The sequence below is a fragment of the Abramis brama genome, assembly GCF_963993115.1.
Source record: "Abramis brama genome assembly, contig: SCAFFOLD_47, whole genome shotgun sequence".
NCBI classification, from domain to species: Eukaryota; Metazoa; Chordata; class Actinopteri; order Cypriniformes; family Leuciscidae; genus Abramis; species Abramis brama.
The window spans coordinates 4259-24689 of record NW_028155925.1 but is presented as its reverse complement, the minus strand read 5'-3'; the positions used below and the strand labels follow the sequence as shown (position 1 = coordinate 24689).

At 40.2% G+C, this 20431-nt stretch overlaps 2 long non-coding RNA genes across 2 annotated transcripts; both read right to left on the bottom strand.

Moving 5' to 3' along the window:
- Nucleotides 1–6850: 6850 nt before the first annotated feature.
- Nucleotides 6851–9163, bottom strand: LOC311077286. Its single transcript, XR_014604858.1, has 4 exons — nucleotides 9034–9163; nucleotides 8679–8831; nucleotides 8484–8550; nucleotides 6851–8245 (listed from the first exon to the last, which is right to left on the bottom strand). It is a non-coding gene; the product is annotated as an uncharacterized lncRNA (long non-coding RNA).
- A 989-nt stretch (nucleotides 9164–10152) lies between these two features.
- Nucleotides 10153–11454, bottom strand: LOC311077277. Its single transcript, XR_014604846.1, has 4 exons — nucleotides 11385–11454; nucleotides 11021–11211; nucleotides 10826–10880; nucleotides 10153–10716 (listed from the first exon to the last, which is right to left on the bottom strand). It is a non-coding gene; the product is annotated as an uncharacterized lncRNA (long non-coding RNA).
- Nucleotides 11455–20431: the final 8977 nt, after the last annotated feature.

The following is a 20431-nucleotide window of genomic DNA, read 5'->3' as shown; positions in this document are numbered from 1 at the left end:
GCTATAAAGCACCCCTGAATCACAAGCGAGACAGCTTCTGATGTTACTGAAGCAAGCGATCCAAGGGGATGCCGGGAGCATGGCAGGACACGCAGCGTCCGTCCCTTCGGGGAACTAGGGTTACATACGTAACCCGGGACGTTCCCCTTCAGGGACTACCGCTGCGTGTAATCGCAGTGGGAACGCAATACCCACGTCCCCATGCGAGCAAGTCTCCGTCGTGTGTAATCAAGGCGCACAAGCTGAAGAAAGAACTTGCGCCCCAGGAGTTGAGCTGAAATCGAGACAATAAAATCTGACGAATGTGTGCGGTGAGGACCAGCCTGCCGCATCACAAACATCCTGAAGAGAAACTCCTGAAAGGAGAGCTTTAGAAGCAGCCATACTCTGGGTGGAGTGAGCCCGTACAGCCAAAGGTGAAGGCTGACCGGCCGACTCGTACACAAGTGAGATGTCCTCGACCACCCACTTGCTCATCCTTTGCTTAGACACTGGGCACCCCTTGTTGGGCGGCCCAAAACAAACAAACAGCTGTTCAGACTTCCTCCACAGGGCAGCTCTGTGGACATAAGCATCTAGAGCCCTCACTGGGCAGAGCAAATTAAGTTTCTCCTGGTCCGACGTCATAAACGGAGGAGGACAAAAAGCCTGCAGTATGACAGGTCTAACTACAGTAGTCGGAACCTTAGGAACATAACCTGGCCTAGGATAGAGGAAGGCCTTAGCCATACCAGGTGAGAACTCCAGGCACGAGGGAGCAACCGAAAGTGCTTGTATGTCTCCAATCCTTTTAAGAGACGAAATAGCAAGCAAGAAAATAGTTTTGAGAGTAAGGAACTTCTCGGAAACCTCTTCAAGGGGCTCGAAAGGAGCCAGGGAGAGACCCTCTAGGACGATGGTCAAGTCCCATGATGGCACCCTCGTGCGTACTGCTGGCCTCAGCCTCAAAGTGCCACGAAGGAAGCGAGATATAAGTGGATGTCTCCCAAGAGAAACTCCACTCAAAGGGGCATGGTAAGCAGCCAGGGCCGCCACGTACACCTTCAGTGTGGAGTGGGATAATCCAGTGGAGAGACGGGCCTGCAGGAACTCCAGCACTGTACCAACCGGGCAGTTAACTGGGTCCTGTTGGCGCTCTCCGCACCAAGAGGTGAAAAGCTTACACCTCGCAGCATAAAGCTTCCTTGTAGCGGGAGCTCTGGATTGAAGAATGGTCTCAACGACCTCAGTCGAGAGACCGGATTCTATGAGCTGAGCCCCCTCAGAGGCCAAGCCCACAGTCTCCATAGCTCTGGGCGGGGGTGAAGGATCGACCCACTCGCCTGAGATAGTAGGTCCCTCCTGATCGGAATCTCCAGGGGAGAGCCGTCGAGGAGGGACACAAGGTCCGAAAACCATACTCGGGCCGGCCAGAACGGGGCTATCAAGAGTAGACTGACTCCGTCCCGGCGAACCCTTTCCAGAACTCCTGGGAGCAGAGCGATCGGGGGAAAAGCATACAGACGTGACCTCGGCCACGCCTGTAGCATAGCGTCCAACCCCAGTGGGGCTGGATGGCTGAGAGAGAACCACAGTGGACAGTGTGATGTCTCTCTGGAAGCAAATAGGTCTACCTCGGCACGACCGAAATGTTCCCAAAGGAGCTCCACCACCTCGGGGTGAAGTCTCCATTCCCCGGGCCTCGGCCCCTGCCTCGACAGGATGTCTGCTCCTCGATTCAGATACCCCGGGAGATAAATCGCTCTCAAAGACAGAAGTTTCCCCTGGGACCATAGAAGGATCTGACTGGCTAATTTGTATAATGGACGCGACCGCAGACCCCCCTGATGATTTATGTAAGAGACCACCGATGTGTTGTCTGAGCGGACAAGCACATGGTGGCCCCTCAGGTCTGGGAGGAAGTGTTTCAGAGCCTGAAACACCGCCAACATCTCTAAACAGTTTATGTGCCACGAGAGATGATGGTCCTGCCACAGACCCTGAGCTGGGCGACCACTCATGATCGCCCCCCAGCCCGTGAGGGAAGCATCTGTCGTTAGCGTTACGCGACGACAAGGAGCTCCCAACACAGGACCTTGGGACAAGAACCGAGGATCTTTCCACATAACCAGGGCGCAAAGACACCGTCGCGAACTCATGATCGTGCGGAGCGGATTTCCCCTCGGGGAGAATCCCTTGGTTCTGAGCCACCACTGAAGCGGTCTCATGTGCAGTAGGCCAAAAGGAATAACGTTGGACGCTGCTGCCATGAGACCTAACAGTCTCTGAAACTGTTTCACAGTGAGTAGCTGGCCTAGCTTGATCTGATTTGCTGCAGTGAGAATCGAAGCAATACGAGCAGGGGAAAGTTGTGCCTGCATCGTCGTCGAATCCCACACCACACCGAGAAAAGTGGATCTCTGTACTGGAGAAAGCACACTCTTCTTGGCGTTGAGCCTCAACCCCAGTTTCTTGATGTGAGCAAGAACGACATCTCGATGCCGAACCGCCTGAGACTGCGATTGAGCTAGAATCAACCAGTCATCGATGTAATTCAGAATGCGGATGCCCTGTAGACGCAGAGGAGATAGAGCCGCATCGATACATTTCGTAAACGTTCGGGGTGAAAGTGCTAGGCCGAACGGAAGAACCCGATACTGGTACGCTTCGCCCCCGAAAGCGAACCTCAGGAACTTCCGATGTTGCGGAAGAATGGACACATGGAAGTAGGCGTCCTTTAGATCTATCGTGACAAACCAGTCCTCGGACCTGATTTGTGACACGATCTGTTTGAGAGTAAGCATCTTGAACTTGAGTTTCCCTACAGTGTGATTTAAGAGACGCAGATCTAAAATCGGACGCAACCCCCCGTCCTTCTTTGGAACAATGAAGTATCGGCTGTAATAACCTGACTCCCTGCTGGGAGGAGGAACCCGTTCTATAGCTCCTTTTTGAAGAAGAGTCATAACCTCCTGTTCCATTACCAGAGCCTGCTCGGGGCCCACCACAGTGGGAAGAACCCCTCTGAACCGAGGCGGACGAGACCTGAATTGTATAGCGTAACCTCTTTCGATCGTGTGCAGGACCCACTGAGACACATTGGGAAGATTTTTCCACTCCGCTAGAAAATCTACTAAGGGTACCAGCCTCTCGAGGCTGGCCTCTGGTTGAATATTCTGCGTGACAGACACAGCGCCCTGTAACGGCGCACCGGCAGGGAACAACTGGTCTGAGCACTCCAGAGCCCTCCTTGGAGGGGGCGAGCGACCCTCGGGAAAACACTCGCCGGGCCCTTCTACGCCCTGTTTCGGCAGGGTTAGTAGAACAGACCCCTGAGGGCACCGAGGGAGACAGGGCACCTTTAAAGGAGGTGAACACGAGTCTCTCTCGGTGGGGACCACCCTCAGAGCCCTGACCCCGTAAGCGTCAGGACCTTTTAGACGCGGCCTTCTTGGCGACAATGACTGTCCTCAGATCAGCCCTGCCCCGCGAAGGCCGCGCCTGAGAGCGTCCCGTCTCGTCCCTCCAGTTTCTTTGCGGGGGGGCACGAGACGCAACGCTTTGTTTTTGCTGCGCTCTCTGCAATGTACTCGGCGGCTGGGACTGTCCTCGTTTCTCAGCAGACCCAGAGACAGTTACTTTAAACGGGATAAATTTATGAAATGCGGCTGCCTGCTTTTTCTCTTCCTGGAACCTCTCAGTGACAGAGTGGAGAGCATCACCAAAGAGGCCCGCAGGGGAAACCGGGGCATTTAAAAGAAGAGACTTATCTTTCTCTTTCATAGATGTTTGATTTAACCACAAATGCCTCTCCGTGGCCACCAGGGCTGCCATAGACCGGCCGATGGATTTAGCGGTCTCCTTGGTGGCCCGGAGAGTGAGATCAGCTGTCTGTCTGAGCTCATTAATAGTTTCAACAGAAATCTCTCCCCCTTCACTAGCTTCCTTAAGCAGGTCGGCCTGATATGCCTGCATGATTGCCATAGTATGCAGGCACGCGGCCGCCTGTCCCGCCGCCGAGTAAGCCTTTCCCACCAGCGCTGATGTATTTTTTAAGGGTCTGGTGGGAAGAGCCGGTGCTTTAAGCGACGATGCCGATTCGGGAGAGAGATAGCTCGCGAGCGTCTCCTCCGCCTTCGGCAACGTCACATAACCAAATGCTTTAGCTCCCATGATATTACCATAAGCATTAGATTGACTAGTGTAAATACGACTGGACACAGGTCTAGCCCAGGTCTTCGACACCTCGGTGTGAAGATCTGGGAAAAATGGCAAGCACCGGCGAGAAGGCAGAGAACGTGATGGCAGAAATCTTTCATCAAGCTTACTTTTTATTTTAGACTCCTGCCTATCAGCTGGCCACTCAATGCTGAGCTTTTCAACAGCACGTGATAATACATCAATCAATTCATTTTCTTCATGTATATTTGTGTGTTGGTGTACAGTATCTTCTGTTGCAAGACTTTCAACATCCAGCTCCTCAGAACTGGATAGCCGAAGTTCTTGAACATCGTGTGCCTCAACCGGGACAGAAGTAACCGCCGAGCGTGCTTCTAGAACCGGGGAAGAGGCACTGGGTATCACCGGAGAAGGCTGAGATAGGGCGGGGCCCGTCTCAAACCCCGCGGTGATATCCATCTGCGAACCCCAAGACAAGCGCCGCCGCTCTGCCTCGACAGAAGCGGGACCCGAGCCCTGGGGAGCGCGCAGCGAACCGCCCTCCTCGAAGAGCGATCGCCGCGAGCGCAGCGTTCTTATGGGAAGACGCTCGCAATGCTCACAATCAGCCCCCTCGAGAGCTGACTGGGCATGCGACATCCCCAAACAAGCAACACATAGTAGATGTGAATCTCCGCCTGTGATGTATCGAGTACAGGGGGGAACACACTTCCTATATTGCTGCTCGCTCGCCATGTTCGTGGTTTTTTTATATAATATATGGGATATATATATATATAGTGATAAACTCCTGCCTAGTACCAACTAGAGACAGACAAACACAACTTTTTGATTTCACACACACACAGAGAGCTGCTGAAGTAACAAGAGCTGTCTCGCTTGTGATTCAGGGGTGCTTTATAGCTTCCTGGTCGATGACGTCACCCGCCTACTACGTTCCGTCTCGCCATTGACTGATTTCATTCATGCTTCAGACGCACTACGCTGGAGGCGTTCCCACTGCGATTACACGCAGCGGTAGTCCCTGAAGGGGAACTGGGTTTAAACCCAGCTAGTGTCTTCTGCTAGTTAGCAAAGCTTTAAAGAACTAGCTCAACTGTTAAATAACATATTGGAGATTAAAATAATTTCAGATTTTTTGAATTTAAAATAAACACCAAAAATAGAGATGAAAAATTAACATAAGAAAATTACTTTTGCTATGGTTAAATAAATGTTCAGTGATATCTTCCAAAGATTTCTGAATTGCTTTTTTTCTCTGTATAGTGTTGATATGGAAACTAGTAGGCTGATATGGAAACTAGTATATGGAAACTAGGCAGATATGGAAACTAGTAGGCTGATATGGAAACTAGTATATGGAAACTAGGCAGATATGGAAACTAGTAGGCTGATATGGAAACAAACGACACCTGAAAGCTCACGCTGATCTGAAGCCTCACTTCTGCTTGTTCTGTGGAAAGGGTTTTTCACGAGTGCAGAATCTAAAAGGGCACGAGCGTATTCACACCGGTGTGAGGCCTTATGTGTGCTTTGACTGTGGAAAGATATTTCTTGCACACAGCAACTTTACAGAGCAGCAGAAAACTCATTCTGGAGAGAAAGCGTACAAGTGCTCACACTGTGGAAAGAGTTTCTCTCGCTCCAAACCCCTGAAAGGTCACGAGAGAGGTCACACTGGAGAGAAGCCGCGCCAGCGCTCTTCATGCGGGAAGAGTTTCACTCACTCGCCCAATCTACTGGTTCATATGAAGAAGCATTGTCCAAATCTGTGTGAGTGAGTGTGAGACTGGCCACATCACGCCATTAAATCCTCCATATCACACTCTTGATTAGATGTGATGCATTAACAACTCACTGAAAAGATGAACTGAAATCACTCAGACTCTTTTCATGCTGTTTTAAACTCAATCAACTCTTATATGAAAATATATCATCCACGTTTTGGCAGGAGGCAGATTATGATTGATTTGGGTTTATTATGATGTAATTTATTCCCTCAATGTTTTGTGTAGTTTAAAATAAAAAGCATCAAAACTAATTACGTGACTCATTTAATAAACCAATGTACTTTAATTTGGTTTAAAAAAACTCAGCATGCAGGCTCCGCCCACACCCCGCCTCTTCGCCCATTTTCTGTTATCCAGGAGTGACGTTCAGTGACGCGCTAACAAGATGGCGACAGCTGGCTCCTCCCACTTTATTCAAAAATGCTCTTCAGAAACACTACAGATGTTATCACGGACACTACGTCCATATTTTTTACAGTCTATACTCTCACTACACTTAGATATCCAAATTGTATTTGTGTTGCGGCTTTTATCACAGTGACAATATCAGCTTTTCTTTTTTGCAGCATTTTAGTAAATCTTTCTGAGATGCATGCCAGTTTCAAGACTAGAGAAACATCCTGGACTTTTACTGTGATAGCAAATGTGAAAACTTGAAAATTTTACAAATGAAGGGTAAAATTGAACGGTATAGCCTATGTTAAATTTTTTTGTTTGTTTTTTCAAAGCAAAAATGAGAGCTTTTTACAAATGAATTCACAGCGACTCCACCTGGGTTTTCAGAACAACAGGCCTACAATTAAATCTGCATATTATAAAAGCATATTAAAACAAATCTGTGGTCATGAGTGATGAATCAAAAGGGATTTTCATTTGCAAACAAACAAATGAAGCATTAGCATCTGGTTCATGTATTTTTAATAAGCAAAGAACCATAACTTCCCAAAATATTGCTCACATCATCAGACAAGCTTCTTTATTCGGAGACGTCCAATAGATTATAGGCGCCGAAAGAACACACACACACACAGTGTAATCACCATGGGAAAATCTCAGATACCCCTTTTCCACCAAGGCAGTTCTGGTGTCGGTTCGGAGCCGGTGCCTGAGTTCGTGAACCAGTACTTTGTGTTTCGACAGCCAAAGAACCGGTTTTCGGCCAGGAAAATTGGTTCCAAAGCGGCACCAACTCTTGGCTGGACTAGAACCGTTCTTTTACCACGTCATGCTTACGTCGGGGGCTGGGGGCGGGGTTAACCTCCGTCTATAGTAATCCAGACGAGCAGCACAAATGTGTTCTAAACGTCTTCTTCTGACCCCAATATAGGATCGCAAAGCCAGGAGAAACATTTGCAGAAAGACGATGTAGTCCGCCATTGTGATTGTTATGCTTGAAGTTGGCACAAGCGTTTCTGGGAAAGCTAAGACGTATGGCAACGTACACAGTGACGTAACGACGTCGTTCGCTGGGCTCTCTAGTCAGTGGAAAAACAAACAGGTTCTGAGAGGGTTCGCAAGTTGAACCAACTTTGAACCAGCACCAGTTCCAAACCAGTTCTTTTTTGGTTGAAAAGGGGTAAGAGTAAAGGTCCTTGCACACTGAGTCCGAAATTTTCGTATGTGTTTTTTCATATTCGTGATTTGGTGGCTCTGAATTGTCAAAACACCATTCAAAATGCTTGAATGACATAACATGAGGTTGTATTTATTTTTTAATGTGCGAAAATTCCGGATGCGAATTTCGGACTCAAGGATCAAGGACCTTAAAACTGGAAGTTGTGAAGAATATGAGACACCGGTGTTTTGCCAGATGAGAAGTTTATCTATGTATCATCTTTTTACTCTTTTAATTCATTTTGTGATTATTTTAATTCCTTTCTGTGTAAAGCACTTTGAATTGCTATATTGTATGAAATGTGCTATATACTTGCCTTGCCTTATTCGTGAGATAAAACCTTACAAATTCAGCAGTGTCAATGAGGAAAAGGTGATCTCAGCAACTTTGCATAGAAAATGAAAAGTACAGAATGCAAATGATGTGTGTGTGTGTTGGGTAAAGCTCTGATTTGATCTCCATTGTGTTTTACTGAGTTCTTTTTCTCATTTATTTACAGTTTGTACCATCATTTTATATTGTTTTTAATAGTTTACATTTTTTTGTAGTTTTATGTGATATAATGTATAAATAAGACTCCTATAAAACAATAGTCTCTTAACAGCATTTTCTTTCCTTTTGAGGAGCTCATGTCTGATCTTCTCTAGAAACATCATCACTTTATGTCCGTGAAAACAGATTCCTGTAGAAGTGAGAGAGTGAGAGATCATATGTGACTCAAGTTATTAACTTAAGTGATGAACAAAACAGACCTTCGGTCATAGAAACACAAAAGAAAACAGAAATATAATTTGTATTCTTTCCTACAGATTCATTACTGTGAAATTCATTCTAAAAAATTATTTCATTCCAATATTACAAGTTGCTACATCAGTTCTGCACAGTATTTATTCTTTGTATATGAAGTGTGTGTGTCTCACCTCTTCTGTGACTCTGAAACATCAGAATGAGTCTCTTCAGGTCTGTCTGGATCATGAGAAACTAAAACTAAAACACAACAAGTGTCTGATTATCTTCATGTACAGATTATATGAAATCACAGGTCAGGACTGATGTGACATTCAGACACCAGAGAAGAAGAAAGACAATAACAGTGTTTTATCTTAAAGACTCACAGTTTGGTTTTCCTCTGTTAATGCTGTTGTGTCTGACTCGTTTCGGCATATTTTTCTTTCTTGATTTATTAGATTGTAACTCGTCCTCTTTGGTTGCCATTCTCTCGTCTAAATGTGTAATTCTCCTGCAGTTCGTGTTGCTCCACAGATCCGCTGCCATCAAATAATTTTAACATTGTTAGCTTTAATGCTGTTTTTACATTATACTGTATGTTGCAGAAAAATAGATACAATTTAGAGGTAAAGTTTAACGCTTGTTATTAATGATTGCTGTGCAGCACAGAGTCAGTTACACTATAAAACAAACGTCAATGTCCGTTATAAAACTCCTGAAAGTTAAAAGTATTTTAATCACCTTGTGATCTTCGCTGTTATTGTTCTGAAGCCTGTAGAGAATGTTTTTCTATGACATTGTTCAGCTTTACGTTCATGCTAGTAGTTGGTGGTTCAGTGGTTGGTTGGTTCAGGTTCATGAAAATACATGCAAATACGTGATTCTGATGATCACCTGTAGAGAGCGACACACACACACACACGTATAAAAACAGCCATGGTTAGAGATGAGATGAGGACTCAATGTAATAAACAATGGGCTTGTAATTAATAATAAAACAAAAACTGGCAGCTTGACTGGGCAGGACAAGGCAGGAATATCTGATGAGAATCTGGCACAAGACTGCAAACTGGAGAATAAATAGAGCTCAAACAAGGCAGGTAATGAGGGAGGACAGGTGAGGCAACTGAACCAATAGATAGATAACAAGAAGGGTGGGGTTATATAATACACATGCACAAACAGGCATGACAAGCCATGAGCTCACACTGAATAAAACAAACACAAGAGCAGATGGTTAGTGAACACAAGCTAGGAATTTCATAATTACTGAGCACAGAAGAAAAGGCTTTCCAAATAGCCGATGTGTTGCAAGCATTTTCTATAAAAGGTTCATGTCAGATCTTGAAGACCTTTTGTCAGCCATAACAGATCCCTGCAGATGCGTGAGTGTATGTTGGACATGAATGAACTTGTCACAATCTGTTTTGTTTTCATGGACTTTTAGTTTGTTTTTCTCCAGTGGCCTGTTTCCTGTGTTCCTTTGTTCAGTTTTTCCCGCCAGTTATTAGTTTCTATGGACACTCATTCAGTTAGCATACCTGATTATCATTTAGTTTGTTATCCTTGTATATTTAAGTTCCTCTTTGTTTTCAATTCATTGTCTGGTATTGTCATGTGCTATGTGCTGCCACATTACCTGTTCATCATCTGTGGATTACTTGAGTTTTATATAATATATAATATAATATCTATATAATAAATACATTTGTTTTGGAATCTTTTGAATCTTTGTCATCATCATCTGAACTAAAGCGTTATGGAACATGATCAATCAAGGGATATTTTTGACTTACTCATATCTGGCCATTAAAAAGGTGAGTGCAACATGAAAATAAACACACAAACATCAGTTTATTTAAGTAAGTTTTGTTTTTTTAAAGCTATTTTAACAAGGAGCAGGTTTATTCTCACCGGAAGTAGTACAGATTTATTAAGTGAAATTAATTATAAATGTTACTATTTAATAAAGTTAATATTTATTATTACAATGAAATGCTGTAATTATTTAAGAACATCTTGTACAGAAATAATTACTGTCTGTGTCTTAAACGACTGTATACAATCACAAACATTACAACAGTAAAATTATAACATTGATTACTGTTTAACTATCATATTCATTCAGGAAAAATCATACTAAATGCAAAAGTCATTTTTAAGCATTTTATTTTACATTTTTACAGTCAGCGTGATTCTTTTATCAGATAAAGCAATAGTTCATCCCAAGAAGGCAATAACATCAGAAGGGCTTAAATGTAGAATTGCAAAATTAATACAGGCTAAAAAAGTAAAGGAAGACAAGATGAAATATAATAGATGTCTACATATAATAATAAAAAAAAATAAACAGTGTACCCTGCATAAGTATTGACTAACTGATGAAGAGTATTTTGCTGGTTTGATGGAAGGAACTGCTGCTTTCTAAAACAAGAGAAAACACTCTCAGAACTATAAAACACAGTAAATGTCAGACTTCTGCATCAGTTCTACACAGTTTCTATTTAGTCTATGGTTATAGTGAGTGTCTCACCTCAGCTTTGAGTCATACTGAGATATCAGAATGAAACTGTCTGCATCATGAGAAACTAGACATTAAACACACAAACATCTGATTATTGGTGTATAGAGTGGATGAAATGCATATTCCAGCATCAGAGGTTGAAACCGTGTAATGATGAGATCGAACACTGTCATGCATCCTATCTTTAATATCATAAATACTCACAGTTGGGTATGCCACTATTAATGCTGTTCCGTCTAATTATTTTCATTTTGGGTTCATTAGGTTGTAACTTGTCCTTTTTGTTTGACATTTTTCTCTTTCTTTCTTGTTTTGTCCTTTTCTTGTAGTATGTGATGGTCCATATATATTCCTGCCATGCATTTATATAGCTTATATTCTGTTTTTGCATATATCTGTCAAAAAGAAAATGAAATGCAGTCTATAGTTAAGTGATATTTGACATTTGTTAATGTTTATTGCAATAAAGATTTACCCTTCAGTTTCACTATTATACATGATGCACTACACATTTAAATATTAAAAAAGTTCTTTACAAAATGGTTCAAGATTAAAGTGTTTTATTCACCTTGTGATGAGTTGAAGAGAGGGAAATATCCTCTGCAGTTCTGAGATCTGTGCTGATGATGAAGTTAAGAGCTTTTAAATAGTGTACATAGGCGGAGCACATATTTAATCACAAGTCCAAACATGTTTCTCTATAAAGGCAAAAGTGAAAAAAAAAAAAAAACTATATGTGTGGGAAAAAAAACCTTGCATCACAATAAGTTTTGATTGTCAAAACATTTGGTAACTAAACAGAATTCTATTAAGTTTAGTGACAACATGTTACAGTGTTTAGCTACATGGTCCAATGACTGTTGGCTACTGTTTTTTTATTATTGCTTGACATCTTGATTCAATATCGATTAATTTGGATAATTATTAGGTACAGTAGATACATGTTCATTTTTCTCAAGAAAAAAAAAATATCTCACTAATTCTGTAAACATACAGAGAGCCCTGTCAGCTGGTATTACTATTAAATGTTAAAATTAACAACTCAAATGAAATATATTGCGTTTTTTATTATAATAACAACTTTATAATATTTTAATGATATAAGTAAAAATGTAATATGTAGCCTAATATAGTGGACATATTTAGCAAAACACTCCTCTCTATAGCTAATTTTTATAGCCTATATATGGTCATTAAATGGCTTTAATGTACTGTTATGTGACATTGATCTCCAGCTGTTTTATTGACCTCGTACCGCGGTTGAAAAACACTGATTGATCCAAAGCAAATACATTTCGGTACTATATCTTTCAACATACCTATTGTTCAATTTATTTATTACTAAAGAAGAGTAAAATATGATCGGTTCGACGGTTCATGTGCCGCTTGAACTGAGGCGCTAGGGATTTATTAATTGAATTTTGTAATAAAATTGACAGAATCTGAGAGCTGATAATTAATTTTATTTTAAAATAACCTGCTCTGTCTAGTCTGTTGGTCTCCGTGTCCTCTTTGCTTCGTGATTTTTCTGTGCGTGAGAAAATGGATGTGTGGCGTGAGAGCGTGTGAAAAGTGTCAATCGCGTGAGTCTCACACTAGGCGCGTTTCCATTACAGATTTGCGCAAAACCTTTTTTTTTTCTTTTTTTTTTTTTCTTTCTTTCTCCATTAACCGATGTTATGCAAATAAAACTTTTTTTTTTTCCTCTCGCGATATTATTCCAAAAATCATGGCAACAGATGTTGCTAGGTTTATGTACTATATCCCAGCCGCTGCACTAGCCATTATTATTAATGGAAGGAGATGTATGTGTGTTATCCAATCATTAATGGTATTATACGTGTGAGCGGCACATATGAGGAGTTTCTGGGTGTTTCTCCCTCAGATCTGCTTCAAGCTCTTGATTGTGGCATTTATTTTAGGTTTAGAATCCTTTGTTATTCTTCTGTCTTTTATGAGTTTAATAAAGAACTCTGTCTTGTCTTCTGCCCAAACACACCGCGTCATCTACGTCAGCTGACCTCTAAATGCGCAAAAACTGTTTCCATTGCAGTTTAGCAAAATATTTGTTCTTGCTGTTTTTTCTTCTATAGTGTTCCTGTAGTTTATTATGGTCTAACCACTCATGAGGTTAAGTCACGATTTGGTTTTGTTTCATGTTCCTGTTTCATGTGTCATGTGATCCCCTGTTCTAGTCATGTGATCCTGTCATGTGTTCTGTCATGTTGTCATTAGGCTTGTTCGACTTGAACCGGTACTGCACAGACCGATCGGTGAATGACATCAAAATTACCGCGAGAGCGATTCAAAAGCATAAGGAGCGTCTGCTCTCTATTCGCTCTCTCTGTATTTTGATGTCATAAACCGATCGGTCTGTGAAATCTCTAAATTATCTAAGTTGACAGAGTGTGTTAAAGATATAAAATATTGGCTGACCTGTAATTTTCTTCTGTTAAATTCAGATAAGACTGAGGTATTACTTATTGGACCAAAAACATGTACACAGAATATATTAGAATACAATTTGCATTTATGCATCTCCTAAATGTTACGATCTTTAAAGGTCTAGATTGAACGCAACATTCAGATATCATATCACACTACTGCTGGTAGATTGTGTAGCTACAGCAGAAATAACCATGAATAGAATACACAAAGTGTTGGAAAAGTGATAATTTATTACAAAAAGCCGAAGCCACTACAGTGAGTGAGCTATAGTACAATGCAAATGAAAACACACAGAAGGAAAAAGAACATGCAAATAATTATAGGGAAAAGGAACTTAAGTGGCGCCAAATTAAAGAACCAAATATAACAAAATAATTCCCTTAAATTATTCCCCTACAACCTCTAACCTGATAAAAATAAAATGTGAAAAATAAACCGAATTATACCGAAAATAAACGCCCTAAAATCCTTCTCTAACTAAGAAAACAAAAAAACAAAGGGTGGTGCACACTTCTAACCTAGTGTGTCTAACACCTGACATTACTACGGGCACAGTGTACATCGACCGAAACAAAAGCACAACAACAAACACGTATCTCAAATGTAACATAACCTTACACAGTTATATATTAGATAAAATGCACATGATTATTCTTGCTTAATGTTGTGAACAGCAGCTACGCTGATTATTTTCTATTTGCTTCTCTGTTTTATCAGATGTCCAACACCTGTGAAGAGACGTCGCCAGCTCCCGCAAAGACTTCAGAGACGCAAACTCCGAATCAACATGCACCAGTTCTACAAGTTTCTGTCATAATCATTCGTTAACAAACAATATTCATTACCTCAATGAGCTCATTGTTTCTGCATTAAATTATTACATTGTTTAAATTAATACATTTTTAGCTAACTGTGATTTGTATAATCAGGGTTCCCACACCTCGGTTAACTTCAAATTCAAGGACCTTTCAAGGACTTTCCAGGTCCAATATCCTCAAATTCAAGGACTTAATGTGGGGACATGTATGAAGAGAGAGCAAGAATACATCGTGTTACCTTGTAAGATACATTGTTACAGTTTTCATGTGTCAAACACAACTATGCAAAAAAAAGCTTTTTTTGCATTTATTTTTGGCCATATGACAGAGATCTGATATTCTATTTGTCGTATTTCTGTTTTGCATAAAACTGAACAATATTCGGTACATCCTATACTGTATTCTAAAATTATCTGATATTAAATACATGGATTTTATTGAAAAGAATTAGGCTCATGTAACCAGAAGTTTTAAGATATATGTATGAATATGTTTTTCTTGCCTTATGGGTTCACATTACCTTAACAAGCATTCTTTGTAATCTTCTTTGTTGAGCCAAATATCTTGAAACTTGCATTTTCCAGGCATCGCGTTTCAGCAGTTTCAGCCTATTTTTGCAATGTTTTACAGTGTGTCTGTGAAACTCAAGGTACCATCGTAGTAGTTGTGTGCGCGCGTAACGCAAAACACGTAACGTAAGGAATAAATGCACGTAACTAACGTAAATCAAGCAAGCTAGTATGCATAGGCCACAAAGTGTTGACAAAATAACACATTAGCGGACCGGAGGGAATAATATGGATTTTTTTTTCCCAGAAAACTTTCAAGGACCTGTATCTATGTATGTTAATTTTCAAAAACTTTCCAGGGCCTTGAATTTCTTTCTTTCAGATTCACAAACTTTCAAGGATTTCAAGGACCCGTGGGAATCCTGGTATACATGTACATTTCTGAAATGCATAACTTAGACATGCAGTTACCCCTGATAACAAATCAGTCTAAATTGTAATGTGGACTCTGTAAAGTTTCTGTAAAGCTGCTTTGAAACGATGTGTATTGTGAAAAGCGCTATACAAATAAATGTTAATTGTATTGAATAATGCCTAAGGCACATTCAGTACTTACACACACAAATACAGTTATTGTGCATTTGTTATTTCTGTAAAGCTGCTTTGAAAAACAATCTGTATTGTAAAAAGCACTATATACATAAAGGTGACTTGGCTTGATATTTTAGTTCAATTTTATGTAGCCTAAATATCAAAACTTGTAGAAATCTGATGGGGAAAAGAGTCAAGAAGGATATGCTAAAATATGACTTGTGTTTTGCATGCTATACTTTTTAACTAGTGCATATGTGCTGTATTCAGTAAGTGAATCGTTTTCTTTTCTGCATTGCTAAGATCATGAAGCCACTGTGAGCTTTTGATGTGGTTATACATGTTGTGCTGTAAACCTGTTGGGACATGACAAGCTGATGTTTGTGTAATGCATTCTTGACTCAACACCGTATTATTTTCATTATTACTCACCGTGAAAGTATCTGTACTATGTTATACTCATCTGAGTGTTTTATGCCAAATAAACATTTGCTAATATATTTTTAATATCAAACGTATTTAACATTAGTTAACTCACAAACAATGAACAATTGGTTTTGTTTACTAACTATAACAAAGATGAATAAATCCTTAAAATATGCGTTGTTTATTGTTAGTTCATGTCAGCTAATGCATTAACTAGTGTTAACAAATGAGACCTTATTGTGGTGTTACTGAATAATTAGCCTATTATTTTTTACATATTTTTTTACATAATATGATTCTATACATATTCTTTTTCTTCATGTGAAACATCATCCAGTGTCTGCTGAAGAAGTTATACAGATTTCAGTAGATGCACTTGATTTATATCCCGGTCTATCTGAGTCGTGTGATAAAGACAGTAAATGCAGACAGAGCGATGTTAGCTTTACAGATCAGCTGAGGGTTGAGTTACACCGATTACTGAACAAAGATAATCCTCACAATCTTCACAAAGTTAATGGCTTTGAAGAATCACTTAGTTTTAGTCAACTGATGCTACTAACTGTAACCTCACAGTCTACTAATACTCTAATGACTGCTAGTTGACACTGCAAAGTTATACAGTTAGTAGAATTTCTATGGACAAATGATTGTGTTATTAAACAAATGGTTTGTAAGTTTCAACCAAGTATGTTTTTCGGTTTCATATTAAACAATGCGCTCACATCGTCTGGGAGGGACAGATGATGTGAGAGCACTGTTTAATTTGAAACCGAAAAACATAGAGGAATGGAGTGGACATTCCTTCCAAAAATAACAATTCTGTCATCACCTGTACAAAAGAACAATAGGCTATTCAAAATATATTTTATGCTCCACCGAAATAAGACAATCATACAGGTTTTGAACAACATGAGGGCGAGTACGATGACAGAAAGGTAATTTATGGGCAAAATATCCCTTTACAAACATAGAGAAAGACAAATGTTTATTGTTTTATATTTGTAAGGTTAAGTTTAGGTGTACTTTATCAGTAAATTTGTCTTGGGCTCAAAATACTCACACACTGTAAATACAATCCCATAAATCATAACACACCACATATATAGCACAGTAAAAAACAAAAATAAATATATCTCCATCTGATACATATAACTCAAAGCTATAAACACAAATACATATATATATATATATATATATTTACATTTTTGCTGTTTTGTTTCGTAGTTGTTTTTCTGTTTAGACTTCACTGAAATAGCCCATAATACATATTAAATACAAATATGTTGAGAAAGATGTATTTTAAGATATCATTCCATCAATCACTGTAAATGAACATAAGGTTCACAGTGTGACAACATTTGTGGCGTCTGCGTTTTCCCCCTCAACAATAATTGAAAATGTTCAATATTTGTAGTCAAGACTGTAATATTTGAGTCTGTGCATAAACTGACTTCATTGGGATATTCACTGAAGTAAAAAGAGTCTAGCCCTAGTCTTCAGGATATGGAAAATAGTGAGATTAAGCATTTTGAAATATACTTTATTGTCTCTGATAGGGAAACACAGGGCATGTTGTCACACACATGGTTTAAAAGTATCCACACATTTCAGCATGACGAAACTTACTTTTACTAGTTGCCATATCAACACTATATAGAGAACAAATAGAGTCTATTCACACACGCATGTCTATTCTATAGAGACACACGTCTATTCTATAGAGTCTCATTCACACACGCATGCCCACACTCACACACAAATTACACTGGTGGTGCTCCTTGAGTAAACTGTTGAGAGAAAAAATAATAATAATAATAATAATTTAACATTGTCATGTTTGATTTACAAACAAATAAAATAAAATACAAAATGAGTTAAGCAGAGCCAGCGTTGGGCTAATTACAGAGTATCTTATTTTAGTTTATCTTGTTTTTGTTTTTTAAAACTAAACTAAGTAGATTTACACAAACTGATAAAGTCAAAAAGTGTTAGGTTGTGTGTAACTTTCTTTTGAAAAAAAATATGAGGAAAGTGAAAATGTTTTTTTTTTATATATAAATATATTTTCACGTCTTTCGTTACACTGAACCTGTTTGTGATGCGCCATCGTGTGGTGAACATGGGAACTACAGGAAAGTTTATCAAGACATAATGGACATGTATTAATCTAAAGGGATCTTTAGAAATAGCCTACATATAATCTAAAATGTTCGAAAAATATTAATTTATATAAAACAATTTAGACTATGTGAGAGATCTGTTCAAAGAGTGTAGGGAACTTTAGGGATGTAGTGCCACTTTAAACCACGAGATGGCAGCAGAGGACCTTATTTTCACTTTATTTCAACTTTATTCCATTTAACTTAGTTAATGACAGCAGCATTAATCACTTTGGTGAATATTTTTTATACTACAAACAGTATATTAATTTGGAACCAGAAAACTAGTGTAGCTCATATTAAATCATGTGTGTGTTGATTAGTTTGTCCACAAGGTGTCGACACTGACCCGAGCCGCTGCTTTCAGTCACAGTCAGAGGAGAAACGGAGGAGACTGGAGGACAAGAACAACACGCTGCTGGAAATCTGCTGTTTTAATCTGTTAGTACATTCATTGTATTAATTATCAGGTAAAATAAAAATCTCAAATATTTGGTCAAACTCTGAATAAATCCGATTTATTACGAAATCCTAAATACGTTCGTCATGTCCGATTTGAAAATTTACGCGCGTAAACTCCGCTCTGACTGGATGATCACATGACGAATTTGTGAAGGTTATGAATTGTGTTGAGCGATATTTTATGTAATGAACGGCTGAAACCTGGTAGACACAAGATGTAACACAATATGAGCAACTGAAGAATAGGCCTATATTATTTCAGACATACCATATAACAGACATTTTGAGTTCAAGAGTGTTTGTTTGTTCTAGCATAAAACTCCCTAATTCTTTATCCGAATCAGTCTATGATAAATATGATGTAAAGGGGACACAGAAAGCAGCTAGATGAGTTAGAAACTCTTAGCGAAACACTTAAAGCTGGATAACTGAGAGGATTGTGTGATGACAGTTCACTCCTTCAGTCAGTGAAGCCATGAGAGATTAAATCCTGGGATTATTCCATAGACTGTAAAAAAATATGGACGTAGTGTCCGTGACGTCACCCGTAGGTTTCTGAAGAGCATTTTTGAAGCCTAAAGTAGGCGGAGCCGGCCGTCGCCATCTTGGCCTCGCGTCACTCCCGGATAACAGAAAATAGGCAAATAGGCGGGGCGTGACGGGCTTTGGTGGAGCTGAGGAACCTGGCCATAGATATGAGCCTGGCTATCTGAAATCACCTAGCTCGAGCCTCGACGTGATCGAGTTAGCTGATGATGTAAAGCCAATTAAAAGTTCCTATTTTTGCCCTTCGAAATATTATAATAGTTAAAAGACATGGCTACAAGTGAGACTGTGTATTGTGATTCTGTACTATTCTGCTAGTTGAAAATGTATTATGCAGTAACTTAATATTACTTCGAGAGTGTGTGTGTGACAGTGATTTATGTGCATACGGTACATGTCAATCACTCTTTCTTATGGTCCGTCAGCGCAGCATCGCTCGTCAAGTTCGTAGAGAGCTTATTCAGTCCATTTTAAATTCTGATTTTGGCCGCCTCTCAAATGGGTTAAACCATAGATATATTGCCTATGAAGTTCAAGTAAATGCGCTAGAAAATCCGCGCTCATTCATGGATGTGCATTTATAGTACGGACGGAGAAAGCGCCGACGCCTGCATGATTTCATCTGACGGTACATAAGAATATTATAATCTATATCTGTTCCGTGAGAGCAGAACGAACAAGCCTTTATTGGCGTTTTTTAAATTTGAAAACTCCAAAAAGCAACGAAATTGTCAGACATCCATTAGTGCATGTTCACAGAGGAAAACAACTGAAATACAGCGCTGGTTGTTCTCTCGAACGATACTCGACGACAACGACGGAATCCCAAGCCGTGGGCGAAGTAATGGGTGTATTAAATTGTATGAAATAATCCCGAAAAAAAGCACAAACACTGCAGAGAAGGCAAGTTCAGCAGCTAACACTTGCTGAGGTGAAGTGACGGCTAGTAACAACAGACAAACGGCTAGCATTGACAGCGGCAATCCATCTGTCACTCAAGTGGCCACACCCTTAAATTTAAATATTAATCAACTAAACGGATGAGTTATAAAAAAATGCACCCCCCTCACAGTTGTCATGAAGGGCAAAATTAGCTGTATAGACCAAAGCCACATAGAGATCCAGGCTGTAAACATGTTTTTTTCTGCTGTAAAGTTGGTCATTTTAACATGGGGGAGATACAGATTTGACTCACTTCTGCAGCCAGCCCAAGCGGCCAGTTAATGAATTGCAGTTTAACTCACTTCCGTGTTGGTTTCAAGAGAGAGACGGGGAGGTTGCCGCTTGGATTATTCCCATTTTTCCACAGGAGAAACGACTGAAAGATGGAGTTTGAGGAGGAACCCTGCAGAATCAGAGATGAAGATACAGAGGAACAAACAGGTTGGTCTTATTCTTCATTCTCTTTAATGACCGATGAGGAACATTAAGATGAAAACAGTAACAATAGGGGAGAGCCAGGACGATTGAAACACTGAGATTTCCTTGAAAACCACTCAAGTCATGTACGTCAAATTTCGTTAGCACGTACAGCACGCAATGCCTACCATACCCGCGAAAACATTTCTTTACGTTGTGCCGTTTTGGAGTTAAAGCCGCAAAGCTGTTTTTGAGTGCGGTAAGTGAATTCTTTCTTGTTATAATTTTGATGAT